This window comes from Sapajus apella, unplaced genomic scaffold (assembly GCF_009761245.1).
Source record: "Sapajus apella isolate SASKATOON/1434 unplaced genomic scaffold, GSC_monkey_1.0 scaffold34, whole genome shotgun sequence".
NCBI lineage: Eukaryota > Metazoa > Chordata > Mammalia > Primates > Cebidae > Sapajus > Sapajus apella.
Genome location: NW_022436974.1, coordinates 11,173,105 through 11,192,686, shown reverse-complemented (window position 1 = coordinate 11,192,686; position 19,582 = coordinate 11,173,105).

The window sequence follows — 19,582 nt, the reverse complement described above, 5'->3', positions numbered from 1 at the left end:
TGGAGTGCAATGGCGTGATCTCGGCTCACCACAACCTCCGCCTCCTGGGTTCAGGCAATTCTCCTGCCTCAGCCTCCTGAGTAGCTGGGATTACAGGCACGCGCCACCATGCCCAGCTAATTTTTTGTAGTTTTAGTAGAGACGGGGTTTCACCATGTTGACCAGGATGGTCTCGATCTCTTGACCTCATGATCCACTCGCCTCCACCTCCCAAAGTGCTGGGATTACAGGAAGTTCTCTTTCTTTTTCTACTAACTCTATCCTTAATATATTATATGTTACATAACAATCAGATATTGTATTAACTTCAAATGGGAGAATGGGAAACAAATATTTTAAGAGAAAAGTCACCAAAGCAAATTTTGATTGGCAGTTATATAATCTGAAGTAGTGATTATTAAACTGCTTTGGTGCTGGCAGACAAGACAGAGGAGACATAACTTCCCTCCTATCTCCCCAACATACATGCGCAGATTCTGTTACACCTTCCCTTGACTACCCTGAGTTAAAAATTGCCAGAGAACCACTAACAGGGTTCTTCACGCTATTGGAAATTCCAAAGATTTGAATTCCTCCATTCTTCAGTCTATAGGAATGTGTATTCTATAATATCTCCAGTCACTGGTATGTCAAAGTACACTGATTTCAGTGCTTATTTCACAAATAAAAAATTAAAAAAAAATACTTCTAGTTCAGATTCAGAACTCTTGAAAACAGGTTATTTTAGAAGAGAATTCCGTGGGTGGCTCAAAGTTCTTATTTTTGCACTCAGAACACAGCTGTCACTTGTAACAAAATTAAAGAGAGCAAAGCCCTGCTGTAGTCAGCTATTTAGTTCACAGACAGGAGGCAGCTTTTCACAGTGAATTCCCCGGTGACTTGTCTAATTTGCTTTACAACGACTGAAATGATAAAGCCAGAGCATTTTTACTAAGAAGCTATTAAATAGCCTAAGATAACTTAACCGTTCCAATAATATCACCAGATTCATCATCTAGTGCAAAGAAGTAAAAGAAAAGAGTGTATATTTAGTTTATAAATGTACTTTAAAAAGCATATAGTACCTTGGTAATCCCAAGAGTCAACACAGAAATTACCACTGTAGGTGAAATAGAACTAATTTGGGGATTTAGAATTTGAAATTTAAAAAAAAAATGCTTAAGACAGAAAATGCTTTGAAAATGATAAGATGAATTTCTTATCAGAGGAAGAATTACTGGTTGTCTAATTCCAGCCTTCATATTTGTTTAATGCCAGTCTTCACAGTCTTCACAAACTAGATATAAATTAGCAAGGCTGACCCCCTACAAAATTCCTAAGCAGATGAACGTATTCTCCACAAAGCTTCTTTAATTTTCTCTTCTTTATCCTCTTCCTTCCATCGCGCAATAATGCAGCTATGCCACATACAACGCCACACTTTTAAACCCTACCCCACGTCAGAATCCCTTGGATCCTAGAAATTTACTGCTTTCTCTTCTATAACTCCTTTCCCTGATTCTTTAAATTTCAACTCTTCCTTTTGTCACTCCATCAGATATTTGCTCCGTATCAGGTGACTAATGAGTATCTCATGAACAAATTAATGTTTTAGATACAATTAGTCTCCACATACATATTTTCTCACTTTTATAAGATACCCACAATTTGACAAACTCTTTATGATAAAAAGGAGTGGCTGTACAATGTCAGCACAGCAGATTACAACAGGCAAATGTATCATATTACAATAATTCACTTGAAAATAAAATGTTTAAAACAAAATATTTCACCCATGACACGTGACCAGTTTGCCTATATAAGCCTAATTAACCTATATTACTTTTGTGTATCATTACACTGTATTCCTTTGTTGCCAAGAGAAAACATTTTTACTTTCAAATGAAATTCCATGACTACTGAAGTGAGCAAGTGAATCGTTTTCTCAGCTTATGCTCTAGTCTTGAGAAGAAAACTTGTCTTATGCAAGCAAAACTTTAATGACCTCTACACGTTTGTAATTATATTAAGAGGAGCAGTAAGGGAATTTTAGTCTCAAATGAGATAAAATGAATTGGGGTAGAAAGTGGTGAAAAGGTATTTTAGTTGAGAGAATGATGAAATACAGTTCTAGTGAATATAAATAATACAATAATAATAATGAGGTTTCTGTTTATACAGTGTTTGAGAATTTTATGGTGTTCATTCTGTCCACTTGAAGAATGGAAATCTAAATTTAACCTCATCTAAAATATTTTCTGCATGTTTCAATTTCAGATATTTGCCCAGGTGCTACTTATATATAAAATAGGTTAACAGTTTCCATATGCACTCTGGTTTTACAAATAACATAAGACAGACTAAAATATCTTTCTCCCTCCCTCACCCTCTCTCTTTCTACCTTTCTTCTCTCTCTCTTTCTCTTCGCTCTCTCTTTTTTCCCCCACAATCAGCTTTATTTGCCTTATTCTGCACACAAGCTGGCTGATATAATTTGAAGTTAAGCTATAAAATTTGAAGAATATTCTAAATGAAACATAAATGTTTTAATAAGTGATAAAATATTCTTTAAAAAGTTATGATTATAGACTTTTAAACAAACTCATGCTTCCTAAGGACAAATTTCTTTCTTTTATATTTCATTTATATTTTGCCATTGTTTACATGTAACAAATGTAGAAAAATGTCAATTTTGGTCATCAATATGTGAAATATGTTTTTTAATATGTATTTTCTTTGGATTGACTTATTGAAACATTAAAATGAAAAATTTGTAGATGAAATGAAGTTGAAAATGGATATTCTAAATAGTTTAGAGTGGTCCTTCAATGCTTATAGTGGTTACTGTCAGTAAAAAGACCCTTCTATTGTTAAAACTTTGTGAATTATTAATGCTTTTATTAATTAAAAAGTTCTAATTGGCTACATACAAAGTAAATAACATTGGCCTAGTGGATGTCTCAGTGTAGAAATAGATTAGCATCTCAGAATGTATCTCAGATAAGCATCTCAGATAAGCATCTGAGAGATGCTTATCTATGGTAAAGGTTATCAAGAGTGATTTGGGAGCCCTTTATAAGGTAACATACATCAAATTAAGATGAAAATTACTTTCTTCAGCTAAATGATTAGTCGATAATAATTACAGGCTATGAAAGCTATAACAATGTTTTCAGTTAGCAACATATTGGTAGAGATTTTGATTTATACAATCCAGAAGTCTCATTTATAGTAGAACCCAATATAGTACACATTCCCTGCTTATTTTATATATGGCTTTTCCAACTCATTACAGGCAGACAATATAAAACAAATAAGGGCATCGTTCAATTTTTAAATGCTTTCTTCTTAACAGTGCTTTAGCTGCTTCCCAAAGATTCTGGTACATTGTATATTCGTTCTCATTAGTTTTAAAGAACTTCTTGATTTTTGCCTTAATTTCATTATTTACTTAAGAGTCATTCAGGAGTAGATTGTTCAGTTTCTATGCAGTTGAATGATTTTGAGTAAATTTCTTAGTCTTGAGTTCTAATTTCATTGTGTAGTGGTTCAAGAGATTGTCATGATTTCCGTTCTTTTGCATTTACTGAGGAGCGTTTTACTTACGATTACGTGATGAATTTTAGATTAAGTGCCACGTGGTAATGAGAAGAATGCATATACTGTTGTTTTGGGTGGAGAGTTCAGTAGATAACTGTCAGGTCCACTTGATCCACAGCTGAGTTCAAGTCCTGAATATCTTTGTGAATTTTCTGTCTTGATGGCCTGTCTAATATCATTAATGGGGAACATACCTCAAAATAATAAGAGCCATATATGACAAACCGACAGCCAGTATCATAGTGACTGGGCAAAAGCTGGAAGCGTTGCCCTTGAAAACCAACATAAGACAAGGTTGCCCTCACTCACCAATCTATTCAATTTAGTATTGGAAGTTCTGGCAAGGGCAATCAAGCAATAGAAAGAAATAAAAGGTATTCAAATAGGAATAGAGGTAGTCAAAATATCTTTGCTTGAAAATAACATGATCCTATATCTAGAAAACCCATTGTCTCAGCCTGAAAGCTTCTTAAGCTGATAAGCAACTTCAGCAACACCTTATGATACAAAATCAATGTGCAAAAGTTGCTAGCATTCTAATAAATCAGGAGGCAAGCCAAGAGACAAATGAGGAACACAATCCCATTCACAATTGTCACAAAAAGAATAAAATACGCAGGAATACAGCTAATAAGAAATGTGAAAAACCTCTTCAAGGAGAACTACAAACCACAGCTCAAAGAAATCAGAAATGACACACACAAATGGAAAAACATTCCATGCTCATGGATAGGCAGAATCAACTTCATTAAAATTGTCATGCTGTTGAAAGCAATTTATAGAGGCAATGCAATTGTCATTTAACTACCATTGAAATTCTTGACAGAATTTAAAAAAAGCTGTTATAAAATTCATGCAGAACCAATAAATGAGCCCCATTAGTCAATGAAATCCTAAGCAACATGAAGAGATCTGTAGTCATCGTGCTACCCAACTTCAAACTATAGTGCAGGACTACAGTAACTGAAACAGCAAGGCACTCGTACAAATCTAGACACATAGACCAATAAAACAGGATAGAAAACCCAGATAAATAAGACCACACACCTACAACCATTTGATGTTTGACAAATGTGGCGAAAGAACAAGCAATGGGGAAAGTATGCCCTATTTTATAAATGGTGCTGGGAGAACTGGCTATTCATGTGCAGAAAATTGAAAATGTACCCCTTCCTTATACTATATACAAAAATAAACTAAAAATGGATGAAAGACTTAAATGTAAGACCCAAAACTATAAAAACCTTAGAAGAAAACTTAGGTAATAACATTCAGGACATAGGCACAGGCAAATATTTCATGACAAAGACACCAAAAGCAATTGCAACAAAAGCAGATTGACAAATGGGATCTAATTAAACTAAAGAGCTTCTGCGCAGCAAAAGAAACTATCAACAGAATATACAGACAACCTACAGAATAGGAGAAAATTTTTGCAATCTATGCATCTAGCAAGGATATAATATCCATCATCTACAAGGAACTTAAACACATTTACAAGGAAAAAAAAACAGCTCATTAAAATGTGGGGAAAGGACATGAACAGACACTTCTCAAAAGAAGACATACATGCAGCCAACAAACATTAAAAAATAAACCTCAACATCACTGATTTTTAGAGAGATGCAAATGAAAACCATTTGAGATACTGACTCACACCAGTCAGAATGGCGATTATTAAAAAGTCAAAAACAACAGATATTGGTGAGGCTGTGGAGAAAAAGGAGTGTGTTTATACTGTTGGTGGGAGTGTAAATTAGTTTAACCATTGTGGAAGACAGTGTGGTGATTCCTTAAAGACCTAGAAATAGCATTTGACCCAGCAATCCCATTACTGGGTATGTACCCAACAGAATATAAATTATTCTATTATAAAGATACAAGCATACATATGTTCAGTGCAGCACTACTCTCAAGAGCAAAACATGGAATCAGTCTAAATGCCAATCAATGATAGACTGGATAAAGAAAATATGGTACATATTCAGCATGGAATACTATGCATCCACAGTAAGGAATGGGATCTTATCCTTTGCAGGGACATGGATAGAGCTGGAGCCCATCATCCTTAGCAAACTAATGCAGGAGCGGAAAACCAAAGACCTCATCCTCTCACTTAAAGTGGGAGCTAAATTTTTAGAACACGCGCACACATAGAGGTAAACAACACACTCTGGGCCCTGTCCGAGAGTAGAGGGAGGGAAGGGAAACAGGAAGAATAGCTAGTGGATGCTGGAGACTTAATACCTCGGTGATGGGATGACCTGTGCAGCAAACCACCATGACACATATTTACCCATGCAATAAACCTGCACATTCTGCACATGTACCCTGGAATGTAAAATAAAGTTTGAAAAATAAAACAAAATGATTTATTGAATAGTTATTTTTTCCACTTTAAATGGTCTCTTTGATCTTCCATTTTATTTATTTCTGTATTTATTTATTTAAATAAAGACCCAGTAGTTAAATGACTTTGCATACTTTCTCTGCAGCATAAGGCAGTAAAAGGCTTTGTTGCTGGCAGTCACTAAGTGAAGACAAGCAGTGAAGGGGCCAGGCAGAGATCTGTACTTCTCTCTTCTTGTATTAGTGCAATGTGCATTTGCAATGAAGTTTTTGCTTCACATTTTAATTTCTAACACTTGCAAAGAAAGCGAAAAATGTGTTTCTGAGCATGCGGAGTTAAGCATGATGACTCTCTATTAAATGGTTCATTTGCCTATAAACAGCCAAGGGAAACCCTGTGTTACATAAAATCTTTGCTTTTTTCCGTTTTTTTTTTTTTTTTTTTTGAGACAAAGTCTCACTCTCACCTAGGCTGGAGAGCAGTGGCATGATCTTGGCTCACTGTAACCTCTACCTCCTGGGTTCAAGCAATTCTTGTGCCTCAGCCTCCTGGACTACAGGCACCCACCACCATGCCTCGCTAATTTTTGTGTATTCAATCAAGATGGGATTTCACCATGTTGGCAAGGCTGGCCTCGAACTCCTGATCTCAGATGATCCACCCACCCTGGACTCCCAAAATGCTGGGATTACAGGCTTGAGTCACTGCGCCTGGCCAAAATCTTTGCATTCTAACAAATCTATAAGCAGTTGAATATCTTTCGGCAGCATTTTCTTTTTTCTTATACCTCAGGTACTGTTACCTATGAAGGTATTATCTAGCAGCAATAAATTTGGGTGAACAAAAATGAAATGTAAAACAGAGGAAAACAGAAAAGGAAGAAACTAGCATAGAGATAAAGATTACTAAAATTTAAGAAAACTGATTTTCTAGTACTTGCCCTGCTCCTAAATGTGTGACAATGGCAGGTCAGGAAACTCCATTACTTTAACATGATGAGCTAAATTATGGGATGTAGTGAAATAATATATGAAATTCTTTAAGCATAACGTAAAAATGCTGAATAGGTTTACTGAGGGCATAGCAAAGTAACAGAGGTGAATTGTTCCCTCGATAACAGCAGCCAAATATATTTGACCAGCATATCATGCACCTTCTTTAAAAGTTAAAAACTTAAATATTTAGAAATACTCCTAGTCATTTAATTTCTTTTCAAAGCTCTAATGACTCCCATATGATTCAAGACACTTTGCTAAAGCCTGTAAGTCCCACATTGTCTGACTCCTGAAGTCTTGGCACCTGTGTGCCAGGCACGTTTCCATGACTTACTCCTGTGTTCCCTACAAATTTCCGATCAAGTATCTTGTCGCTAGGGAGAACTTTTCAAATCTCTTTATATAAAATAGCACACCCTCCATCTCCCTTAATCCGCCTTAACCTCCCTGTATTCATCATTAAAATCTGGAACCAGCATCCTTGGACTGGAAGATTTGCCACTTAATAGTTGCCAACCTGATCAAGTTACTTACTCTTTCAGTGCCTCATTTTTCTTACCCCTAAAATGAAAATACTAATAGTACCTTTCTTATAGATGAATTAAAAATAAGTGTTTTAAAAAACATTGACTATATTTGGCATATAGTACTACATGAGTACATGAGTGTTTATTACTATTACTATCATTTTATTACTATAATCATGATTATTGATCATAGCATTTACCATAAACTGACACACACACACATATATATATATAAATATATATATATATATATATATATATATAGCTGCTTGTATATTTCACCCATTAGAAATATAAATCCATAGGAATACTTGGATTTGCTCACTGAAAACTCCCTGTGTCTCTAATAGTATCTGGCATTTAGTGGGCACTAAATATCTCTTGGATAAAAAAGCAAATGAAGGTGACTGTATTGGGATAAACTTTGCTTCATTTATAGGTTAGTCCCAGAACTAGTGTTATACTTCATGAAAGTAAGTTTTCTGCTTGATTATAACAAGGACCACAAAGAGTTATGCTTTTGTGACTTTTACTATTCACCAGGAAAATTCTGCAAAGTACACTGGAAGCAAATACACAAAAACTGTGAGTGCAGCAAATCTTTCTGACTTCTCACGCTTTCAAAAAAACATACAGAAGGTTCTGATGTGGAATGTTGCATTTTGAATAGTTGATTGTAAATAATCTTCTCCAAGATTCAATGTTACCCTGAAAGTTCCAGGGCAGAGGTGACTTTACTGTAGTAACATTGAGCTTTGTACCTATAGGGATTCCCTGAGTTACAAGCCAATCTGGAAGTACAGAAGGATTCCCATCATAAAAATAAGCTTGCTAGTGTTCAGTGGATTTCTTCTGATATTTTTCTGAATCCATTATGGACTAAAGGAAGTGAAGGAACGTCAAAGCTAGCAAGGTCCAGGATACAGTAGCGAATAATTGATTATATAGCTCTATTCTTCCTTCATTCAACTTATTTTTCCCTGAGGTAGATGTATGACACACCCTAGTCCATCACTCCTGGTATTCACACACAGTAGTCACTTTCTTTTTCTATCTCAATACAGGCAAAGGGGTATTTTAGTCCATTTGTCTTTATTATCGGCAGACTATAAAGTTATATAAGTTTTCTGAATATGTGAAGTCACTGTCCTGCTGTCATTATCACAATCTCTCTGTGCCTCAAAGGCATTTATAACTATACTGTATCTTCCCAGCCTTTTTCCTGCTACCTATTTTCTTGTTCACACTAGCTGATAGTTTTAAATAATAATTTAAACCTCCTGCCAATTTGAACACAATGTTAGTACTGATGAAGGTGAAGTCCACTGCACATATTAGGATGTCTGCATCCCAGGAGGACCAGGGACCCAAAACCATCCATGCACCCTTGTGTAACTAGGCACAGATTCCAGTAGATAATGCCCCCAGGGTGAGAAACTCTCATTTTATCTGGGTTTCTCCATCTTACTGAATTTGTTTTCTCAGCATAATCATTGGAAAAAGAGGAGAAATAATTAAATTTCAGTTGGATTTTCTCTTATGCAAGCTTCCGCACCCTTGTCTCAAAAGTCAAAGGACTGATTTTCATGTACTATTTCTAGTTTTGAATACAGAATAATAATGCGCTGTGGAATGCTACCACCCTGTAAAATGCAATGGCATCGAACACCCCATGAATTTATGAAGAGAAGCTAGAAATCAAATTACTGTTCATTGTGTTTTTCCTTTCTCAAAGGGAACTTAACGATTTCCACCTGTATCTTTGAAAAGGTTTAAAATCTAATTTGTAGCTCTGCAAATTAGAATTAAAGTGATATGGATATCTTTTATTTTCTAAAATGATATTGGATATTTAGAAAAGTATGTTAGTCTCAGGTGCCTGTAGTCTCCCTGAAGATAACCCACAATTTACTTTCTTTCTACTAGGAAGTAGGTTTTACTTGATCTCTAAAGAAGCTGAACGCTTCCAGAAAAAAAAAGAACTTTCTCTGTAAATCAGAAGCATTCAAAAATGGCAGAAAATAAACACAGAGAATCCTGTTACCTGTAGAATATTTGTAGAGATCTACCCCAAACATGTCACCTGTCATGAAGTCACAAGTCACTTTCTAAATGCCCTAAATCACTTGGTCTTCTTATTATATAAAAAAAGGTAAATTAGGAAAGAATCTTTTGGAGCCACTTTGAAAACCTTTTCTGATGAAGCCCACAAAAATTTAAATTTTTGGCTATGTAGGCAGGGATTGGTACATATAGCTTTTCATTCATTTTTTGCAATAATAATTCAAACACTATATTCTTAAGTTTCACCTGATATAAACATCGATGTGGCATATTTTTAACAAAAATAGCACTCCTATTTACTAACATAACCATGAGCAAACACTTTAAGGCATCCTATCTTTATCCTCAATTTATAGATGAGAAAACTGAGACACATAAAGTTTAAATAATTTGTACAAGGTTAAATAAACTAGATAGCAAAGGCTGAGGCTGGCTTTAAAGATAGTGTGGTAATTCCTTAAAGACCTAAAGAGAGAATTTTTAGGTAGTCAAATGGTAGTTTGACCCAGCAATCTGATTACTGGGTATACATCCAAAGGAATATAAATTGTTCTATTATAAAGACACATGCATCCATATGTCCTCTGCAGCACTATTCACAATAGGAAAGACATGGCATCACCCTCAATGCCCATCAATGATAGACTGGATAAAGAAAATGTGGTACATATAGACCATGGAATACTATGCAGCCATAAAAATGGATGAGATCATGTCTTGTGCAGGGAGATGGATGGAACTGGAGACCATTATCCTTAGCAAACTAACACAGGAATAGAAAACCAAATAATGCATGCTCTCACTGGTAAATAGGAGCTTGATGATGGACAAATGGACACGCAGAGAGGAATGACACACATTGGAGCCTTTTGGAGAGAGGAGGTTGGGAGGAGGGAGAGGATCAGGAAAAATAACTTAATGGGCACTACATTTAATACTGGGGTGATAAAATAATCTGCACAACAAACTCCTATGACACATTTACCTATGTAAGAAGCCTGCACATACACCCCTAAACTTAAAAGTTAAAAAAGTCATACAATTCCAGAACTTCGTTCTCCCATAAATTACAGTACTTTTCTCTATAAAATACAGTTATGAAAATATACATGTAGTGATAATTTTTTTCATTAAAACAGGAATTTATTAAATATATTACATTTATTAAATTGGAATCATTGTTCAGAAAATGTTTTAACATCAAGACTATGATTGACATAATGCTGTGATTCATATTAAGTCACAAGCTTCAGGAAATGATTTCTAAGAAAATATAAAGTGTTTAAACTCTTAGGCACAATATAAATAAAAGTCTAAAGTTAAATATATTCCAAATTATTAAGGAATATAAAATATACATATATAAATAAATATGTGTGTATATACATATATTTATACACGTGTATAAATATATATACACACATATATATAGGTTAGTTTAATATTTAAATGTGTTTAACATTTAAATATATGTATATACACGTATACATAGGTTAGTTTACTTATGTGAGAAACCTGCACAAATATGCATACATATTTATTGACATACATGTATCTTTTATATTATGTATACATATATTTATATGTATTATATGTACATACATACATATATTTATACGTATATGTAAATAAATGTATATGTATATATTATATATTCCCTAATATATATTTTTAAACATGTATTTATATATTATATTTTATATAAATAATTGTATATTTTATATATAATAATTACATACTTTTAACATTTATTTTTAAGCAACTGTAGATTCACATGTAGTTATAAGAAATAATACAGCAAAATCTTATTCACTGTTTACCTAGTTTTCCCCAACAGTACATCTTCCAGCACTTCGAAAACACTCAAGATATGGAATATTCCCATCCCTACCAGAATTCTTCTGTAATTCTGTTCTATAGCTGCTTTAAAAAAATTACCACGACTTAATGGCTTAAAATACAAATCTACCATCCTCTGGTTCTAGTAGTCCGTTATCTGAGATGGGTCTCATCGGACTCAAATAAAAGTGTTAGTGAGGTTATGTATTTCTCTGGCATCTCTAGAGAAGAATCCACATTCTTAACTTTTCTAGCTTCTCCAAGCTGCCTGCATTCCTTAGCTCTTGGACACCTTCCACATCCAAAGCCCGCCGTGTCCTGTAGAATCTTTCTCACACTCTATCCCTGTGACGCTGCTTGTTCAGCATCCATCTTCCACACTCTTTAAAAGCCCCTCGTGACTACATTGGACCCACTCAGACAATACTAGATCATCTCTTTCATTTAAGGTCAATTAATTAGCAACTTTAATTTTATTTGCACTATTAATTATTCCTTACGAAGTAACATAATATATTCACAATTTTAGAAGATTAGGACGTGGATATCTTTTGGTGGAGGGCTAGGGAGGCATTACTCTGCCTTCATGCATATTGCCCTATGATAGCCACACCCCTTCCTTGTGTCCTCTATACTCACTTGTTCTCATTTCTAATCTTTGGAAAACAGTAATCTTGTATTTAATTCTATAACTTTGTCATTTCAATAATGTAATGTAAATGGAATGATACAGTAGGCAAACTTTGGGATTTACTTTTTCACTCAGCATAATTCTCAAGATATTAATTCAAGTTGTTTGGTATACAAATAATTCATGTATTTATATTGTAAGTAGTATTTTGTGACACAAATGTACCACAGTTTTTAACCATTCACTTCAGAAAGGTAATCTAGTTGTTTCTCATTTTTGACCATTTCAAAGAAAGCTGCAGTGAACATGAATATTTAGGTTTTTATTTGAACAAAAATGTTAATTTCTCTGGGATAAATGCCTAGTAGAACAATTACTGGGCTGTATGTTAGATGCATGTTTTAGTTAAAGAAAAAATCAAACCATTTATCCAGAGTTTTAATCCCAGCAGCAACTATTGAGCGATGTGCATTGTTGCCAACATTTGCCGTTTTCACTATTTTTAACTCAGCCATTTTGATATGTATGTGGTGATATCTCACTGTCATTTTAATTTGTACTCTCTGGTTCGCGGTGCTAAACATCTGTTTATGTGCTTATTTGTTATGTGTATATCATCTTTGGTGAAATGACTGTTCACATCTTTGAACATTTTCTAACTGGATTTATTATTATTAATATTAATGTTTACTCTTGAGATTTGAGAGTCCTTTATAAATTCTATAAAATAGTTCATTGTCAGATGTAGTTTGCAAATATTTTCTCCCACTCTGTGGCTTGTTTTTTTATCCTCTTTACAGGGTCTTTTCAGTATCCAAGTCTTTCTTTTTCATTTGATCAGTCTGGTGTGTTTGATTCTTTTTCTTTAATTGATCATACATCTGGTATCAAGTTTAGAACTCTTTGCCTAGTTCTAGATTCTGAAGAGTTTTGTCTATATATTTTTTTAAAGCATAGCTTTTCAATTTACATGTAAATCTGTGTTTCAATGAGAGTCAATTTTTGTATAAGATGTGAAACTTAGGTTGAGTTCTTCTCCCCGCTCCCTGCCCACCCCTCCAAAGGATATCTACTTGCTTCAACACTACTTGCTGAAAAGGGTATTCTTTCTCCATTGAATTGCTTCTGCAGCTTTATCCAAAACCAGTTTTGAGCAAATTTTTGTGGTTCCTTTTCTAGGTTCGTTATTTTGTTCCATTGATTTATGTTTCTGTTCTTCCACCAATGTCAAATTTATATGGGTATAGTTATTCATAGTATTTATTATTCTTTTAATTTCTTCAGCATTTGTAGTGATAGCCCCTGTTTCATGTTTGATATCAGTAATTTGTGTCTTCTATCTTCTCTTCTTTGTCAGTCTTAATGGAAGTTTGTCAGTTTTGTTGATTTTTTTCAAAAAACAAGCTCTATGTTTCATTGATTTTCTATTAAAATTTTCTCTATTATGTTTTTAATTTCATTTGTTTCTGCCTTTACACTTATTATTTTATTCTTTCTGCTTCTTTGTGTTTTTTCTTTTCTGTTTTTCTAGATTGTAGGTAAAAATCATAATTAGAAAATTGATAATACGCTAAAATTAAACACCCATATTATCAGCCTCTTTACGTTGCAATGAACCTAAGTTTATTCCTCTTCCAGGATGGCCTTGATCCACTGACTGATGGTACAAATTTGGACATCACAACTCAACTTATGAAAACCCAAAAGGGCTTTTCTAGTTCCAGAGCTCCCCATGGGGTTAGCCAAGGCTGTCATTGACCCTGCATTGAAACTAACTCTTTGTTGTGCCCAGTCCTGTTTCTTCTTTCCCTTCTAGTGTTCTTGTCCCCAGGGACTGCCCATAATAAAAATCCTTCATGACAAACTCAATATCAGTGTTTCTTCTTGGTAAAACTTAGCTTCCATGGAGTTTGATCATTATTATCTTTTAACTAGAGTGGTTAGTTTGATTTTTACTTTTAATACTGATATATGTTGATTTATTTTTACCACTTTAGTTTTCACTTTTAATTTATTCATTTTTACCATTTTTATTTTGTCTTATTTTGCCATCTTTTCGATTATACATTTTTTTTCTTATTCTTGGGCAGACAGGTAGGCTTTTAATAATTTTTTACCTACTTACAATCTTAAATTTATATAATTACATTATTTTTATATTTAATTGTTAGTTATACTAGATGTTTCTTTTTGTATGATTAAAAATTCTAAAGATTTATTTAAATTTCTTTAGAAATTTAAATTTAAATTTCTTTACTTTTATGCAATTTATTATATGAAAATGAGGACACTTTCACTCTGATCTCTACATTACTAAAAATTATCCAGTATTTTAACTTTCTCATCAAATCTTTAAAAATAATTATTATTATTCTTTCATAAAGGCAGTATTTATTTATATTTACTCATACATTTATCAGTTTTTGTTGTTGTTTCTTAGCATTAATTTAGCGTCTAAGAATGTCTGACTTTGGTCCTCATCCTTTTGGATGAATACATTTATTAAACATTCCTTTAGTGAATATTGATTTATTATAAACACTCAGCTTTTTACTGTTTGAAAATGTCTTCATTTTACGCACCTTCTTAAAAGTTAGCTTTGCTTGTTATACAATCTTAAGTTGACACATTTACTTTTAGTACCATGAAAATATTATTTCTCTCTTTTCAGTTTTCATTGTTACCTTTGAGAATTCAGCTAAATTATATTTTTTATGATTTTAAGCCTTTAGTGTTGTTTTTGTTATGCTACAGCTTAATTCACAAACTTACACACACACATACATACACTCTGTATCAATTATAGACTTAAAATTTGTTAGGTTATTTGATTTTCATTATTAACGTTTTATGATTTCCAGCAAATTATCACCCTTTACTTTAAAAATTATTGTGTATCTTCCTCTCTGTTTTATTCCACTTGGATCTCCAACAGAATATATAGAGAGCCTTTGTACTCTTTTCCCCGTGTCTCCTACTTCTACTTTTATTTTGGAACAGTTTTAAACACTTCATTTTTCTGTGATATATTCCAAGAAATTTATTATGTTATATTTTCTAGATAAATATTTCATCCTTCAGAGAAATCAAAGTGGTTTTTAAACTATCCATATCATTTTAAATTTTATTTTTTTGTTGTTTAGTTTACTTTGGAAATTATTTTTGAATTTGCTCAGTCATTTTAGTACTTTCTTGGATCATATTTATGTATCTTATTACTTTTACATTTATCTAGACATCTTAAACTGTATTAGTCAAGGTTCTCTAGAAGGATATAACTAATAGGATAGATGTATATATAGAGGGGAGTTTATTAAGGAGTATTGACTCACATGACCACAAGGTGAGGTCCCATAATGGGCCATCTGCAAGCTGAGGAGCAAGGGAGCCAGTCCGAGTCCAAAAGGTGAAGAACTCGGAGTCCAGTGTTTGAGGGCAGGAAGCATCCAGCACAGAAGAAAGATGTAAGGTGGGAGGTTAAGGCAGTCTTGTCTTTTCAGGTTCTTCTGCCTTTTTTATTCTGGCAGTGCTAGCAGCTGATTGGATTGTGCTCATACAGGTTCAGGTTGAGTCTACCTTTCCCAGTCCATTGACTCAAATGTTAATCTGCTTTGGCAACACCCTCACAGACTCACCCAGGAATAATACTTTACATCCTGCAATCTAATCAAGTTAACACTTAAAATGAACATCAGAAGTTCACCCCTTGTCAACTTGGAACTATACACGGCTCCTGAAATCATATATAATCTTCAAATAAAGACAACAATAAGGTCATAATTATACCTAACTGAATATAACTATCCTTTGTACAACCAGAAACACACCAATCCCTAACCCAATTGCTATTACGTAAAGTTAATGGCACTTAAATTGTGATATGAAGTCAATAAATCTTACGTCACATGATAAAGGAAAAAGGAAATAAAGTAAACATTGTTTTTTAGTATAAGGGTATACAAGAATATATCAAATATATTCTTCACTAAATGAGGAAACACTCATCACAATAACAGTCCTCATTTTTACAACTGGTCATGTGATTGTAGCAAGTATTGATGACTACTTTCTTCTACTACCCATTCTGTATTCCCTTTGACTTCAGCAGGCACCTCAGCAGGGTATGGTTTTTTTTTACCTGGTAGGGTGACCCAAACCTTCATTCCTGAAGGGTCTGGGCCATCTGTAGTCCTGCCTGGATTAGGCTATTGTAGTTTCCTATTGACCTTAATCACAGGGCATGGTAACACTCAGAGAAGCCCTAAGAGATCTCCTGTAATCTATGCCTATTTTTCCTTACCTCCATTGTGTAGTAGACTGATTGCATCTTGATAATCCAGGTCAATTACCTCAGCCAACGCTGTAACTCCCATCGTAGCTGGCTGACTTAAAGGTAGGAGAAGCCCAAAGTGTCAGGTGGCAATTCTAACGTCCATTTTAATGGAATCATTGTTGTGTCTCCTGGTGACAGCTTTCCTCGTCTCTCTGGAACTAAGACCTCTAGGCAGGCAGAATGTAACATTACAGGAACAAGAAGCAAAAACTTTGCTAGTGGTTCACTAGGGGTAATGGTGAGTGGTGCCACTTCCACTTCTACCCCTTGCTTCCTAGGCCCATGAATCCCGGCTATGAGAGTAATAGTGCAACAGAAATATATTTGATGCTGATTCAGAGCATACACGGCCTTCTGGAGAACTTTGCCCAGCCTGCAAAGTATTTTCACCTAGTTGGCATCGTAATTGTGACTTTAAAAGGCCATTCCACCATTCTGTCAGTAGAGCTGTTTCAGGATGATGGGGCATATGATAATAACAATGAATTCTATAAGTGTGAGCCCACTGCCAAACTCTTTAGCTATAAACTGAGTGCCCTGGTCAGAGGCAATGCTGTGTGGAATAACATCGTAGTAGAGAAGACATTCCATGAGTCCATGAATGGTAGTCTTGGCAGAAGCAGCGTGTGCATAGGCTAACCCATATCCATAGTAAGTGTCTATTCTAGTGTGGACAAAACGCCACCATTTCCATGATGGAAGAGGTCTGATATAATAAACCTACCACTAAGTAGCTGGCTGATCATTCTGAGGAATAGTGACATATTGAGGGTTCAGTGTTGGTCTCTGCTGCTGGCAAACTGGGCGTTCAGCAGTTGCCACAGCCAGGTCAGCCTTGGTGAGTAGAGGTCCATGTTGCTGAACCCATGCATAACCTGCATCCCTGCTACCGTGGCCTCTTTGTTCATGGGCCCATTGGGTAATGATAGGGTGGCTGAAGAAAGAGTCTGAGTAGTGTCCAAAGAACAAGTCATCCTATCCATTTGATTATTAAAATCCTCCTCTGCTGATGTCAGCTGTTGGTAAGCAGTCACATGGGATACAAATATCTTCATTTTTTGACCACTCATAGAGGTCCATCAACAAACTTCTTCCCCAAATTTCTTGTTACTAACTTTCCAATCATGCTTCTTTCAAGTCTCTGACCATTCAGCCAAACCATTGGCCACAGCACATGAATCAGTACATAATTGTACATCTGCCCCTTTCCCCTTCCATGAAAAGTGTACAGCCAGTTGAAGTGCTCGAAGTTCTGCCCATTGAGAAGATTTTCCTTCACCACTCTCCTTCAGGGATGTCCTAGAAAGGAGCTGTAGTGCTACAGCTGTCCACTTTGGGGGCTGCCTGAGTATCATGCAGAACCGTCTGTGAACCAGGCCCTAGTCTTCTCTTCCTCTGTCAACTGACCACAGGAAACTCCCCATGAGGTCATCGATGCAAGCCGGGGGAGAGAAAGCAGGGTGGCAGGAGTGGAGACCATGGGCGTGTAAGCCAGTTATTCATGTAACTTACTTATGCATTCATGACCTGCTAAGGCCTGATCACATATCTAACATTTCCACTTGATGATGAAATGCTGCTATGCACAGTCCACTTTATGGCTAGATGGGTCAGAAAGCACCCAGTTCATGAAAGGCAGTTCAGGTTCCACGGTGACTTGATAACCCATAGTCAGACCTTCAGGTTCCACCAAAGCCCAGTTACAGGCTAAGAGCTGTCTCTCAAAAGGAGAGTGTTATCTGCAGAAGATGGCAGAGACTTTCTCCGAAATTCTAGAGGCCTCTGGTGTGATTCACATAGGGGGTCTGCCAAAGGCTCCAAACAGCATCCCTATCTACCACTGACACCTCAGGCACAATTGGATCTGCTGGGTCACATGGTCCAAGTGGCAGAGCAGCTTGCACAGCAGCCTGGACCTGTTGCAGGGCCTTCTCCTCTTCTAAACCCCACTCAAAACTGGGAGCCTTTTGGGTTACGTGATAAATGGGCTGGAGTAACACACCCAAATGAGGAATGTGTTGTCTCCAAAATCCAAATAGGTCCCTAGGCATTGTGCCTCTTGCTTGATTTGTAGGAGGGGCCAGTATAGCAAATTATTCTCTACCTTAGAGGGAATATCATGAAAGACCCCAGACCACCGGACCCCTCCAGAAATTTTACTGAGGTACAAGGTCTCTGAATTTTAGTCAGATTTATTTCTCATTTTCTGGAGCACAAATGTCTCACCAATAGTTCCTGTGTGTTTGCTACTTCTCTCTCACTGGATCCAATCAGCATAATGTCATCAATGTAATGGACCAGTGTGATATCTTGTGGAAGCGAAAAGTGATCAACTTCTCTCTGAACTAGATTATTACGCAAAGCCAAAGAGTTGATATGTCCCTGAGGTAAGACAGTAAAGGTATATTGCTAGCCTTGCCAGCTGAAGGCAAATTGCTTCTGGTGAGCCTTATAGACAGAAATGGAGAAAAAGGCATTTGCCAAATCAATGGCTGCATACCAAGTACCAGGAGACGTGTTAATTTCCTCAAGCAATGAAACCACATCTGGTACAGCAGCTGCAATTGGACTCACCACTTGGTTAAGCTTTTGATAATCAGCTGTCATGCTCCAAGATCCATAGGCCAAGTCTTTCGCATAGGCCAGTCGGAGAGTTGAATGGGTGGGAATCACCACCCCTCCATCTTTCAAGTTTGTCTTTCTAATCTTTGTAGTCTATACAGGGATGCAATATTGCTTTTGATTTACATTTGTCCAGGTAGAGACAGCTTTAATGTCTTCCATTTGGCCTTTCTCACTATAGTAGCCCCATTCTTACCAGTCAGGAAGCCAATGTGGGGTTTCTGCCAGCTGCAAAATATGTCGATGCCAATTATGCATTCTGGCAGTGGGAAAATGAGCACAGATGAGTCCAGGAATGTACTGAACCAACTGTAAATCAGATCTGAATGAAAACTCCATTAATTACCTGACCTCCATAAGCCCCTACTTTAACTGGAGGACAACAATTACCTTTTGGGTCCACTGAATCGTCAGCTCACAGCTAGTGTCCAGTAGTCCCCAAAATGTCTGATCGTTTTCCTTTCCCCAGTGCACAGTTACCCTGGCAAAAGGCCAGACGTCTCCTTGAGAGAAGATGAGAGAAAGATTAACAGCACAAATTTTTGGTAGTGTAATGGAGTCCTTCCTCAAGGGGACCTGGCCTCCCCTTCATTCTAGGGATTCTGGGTCTGTAAACTTGCTCAAGTCTGGAATTTGACTGAG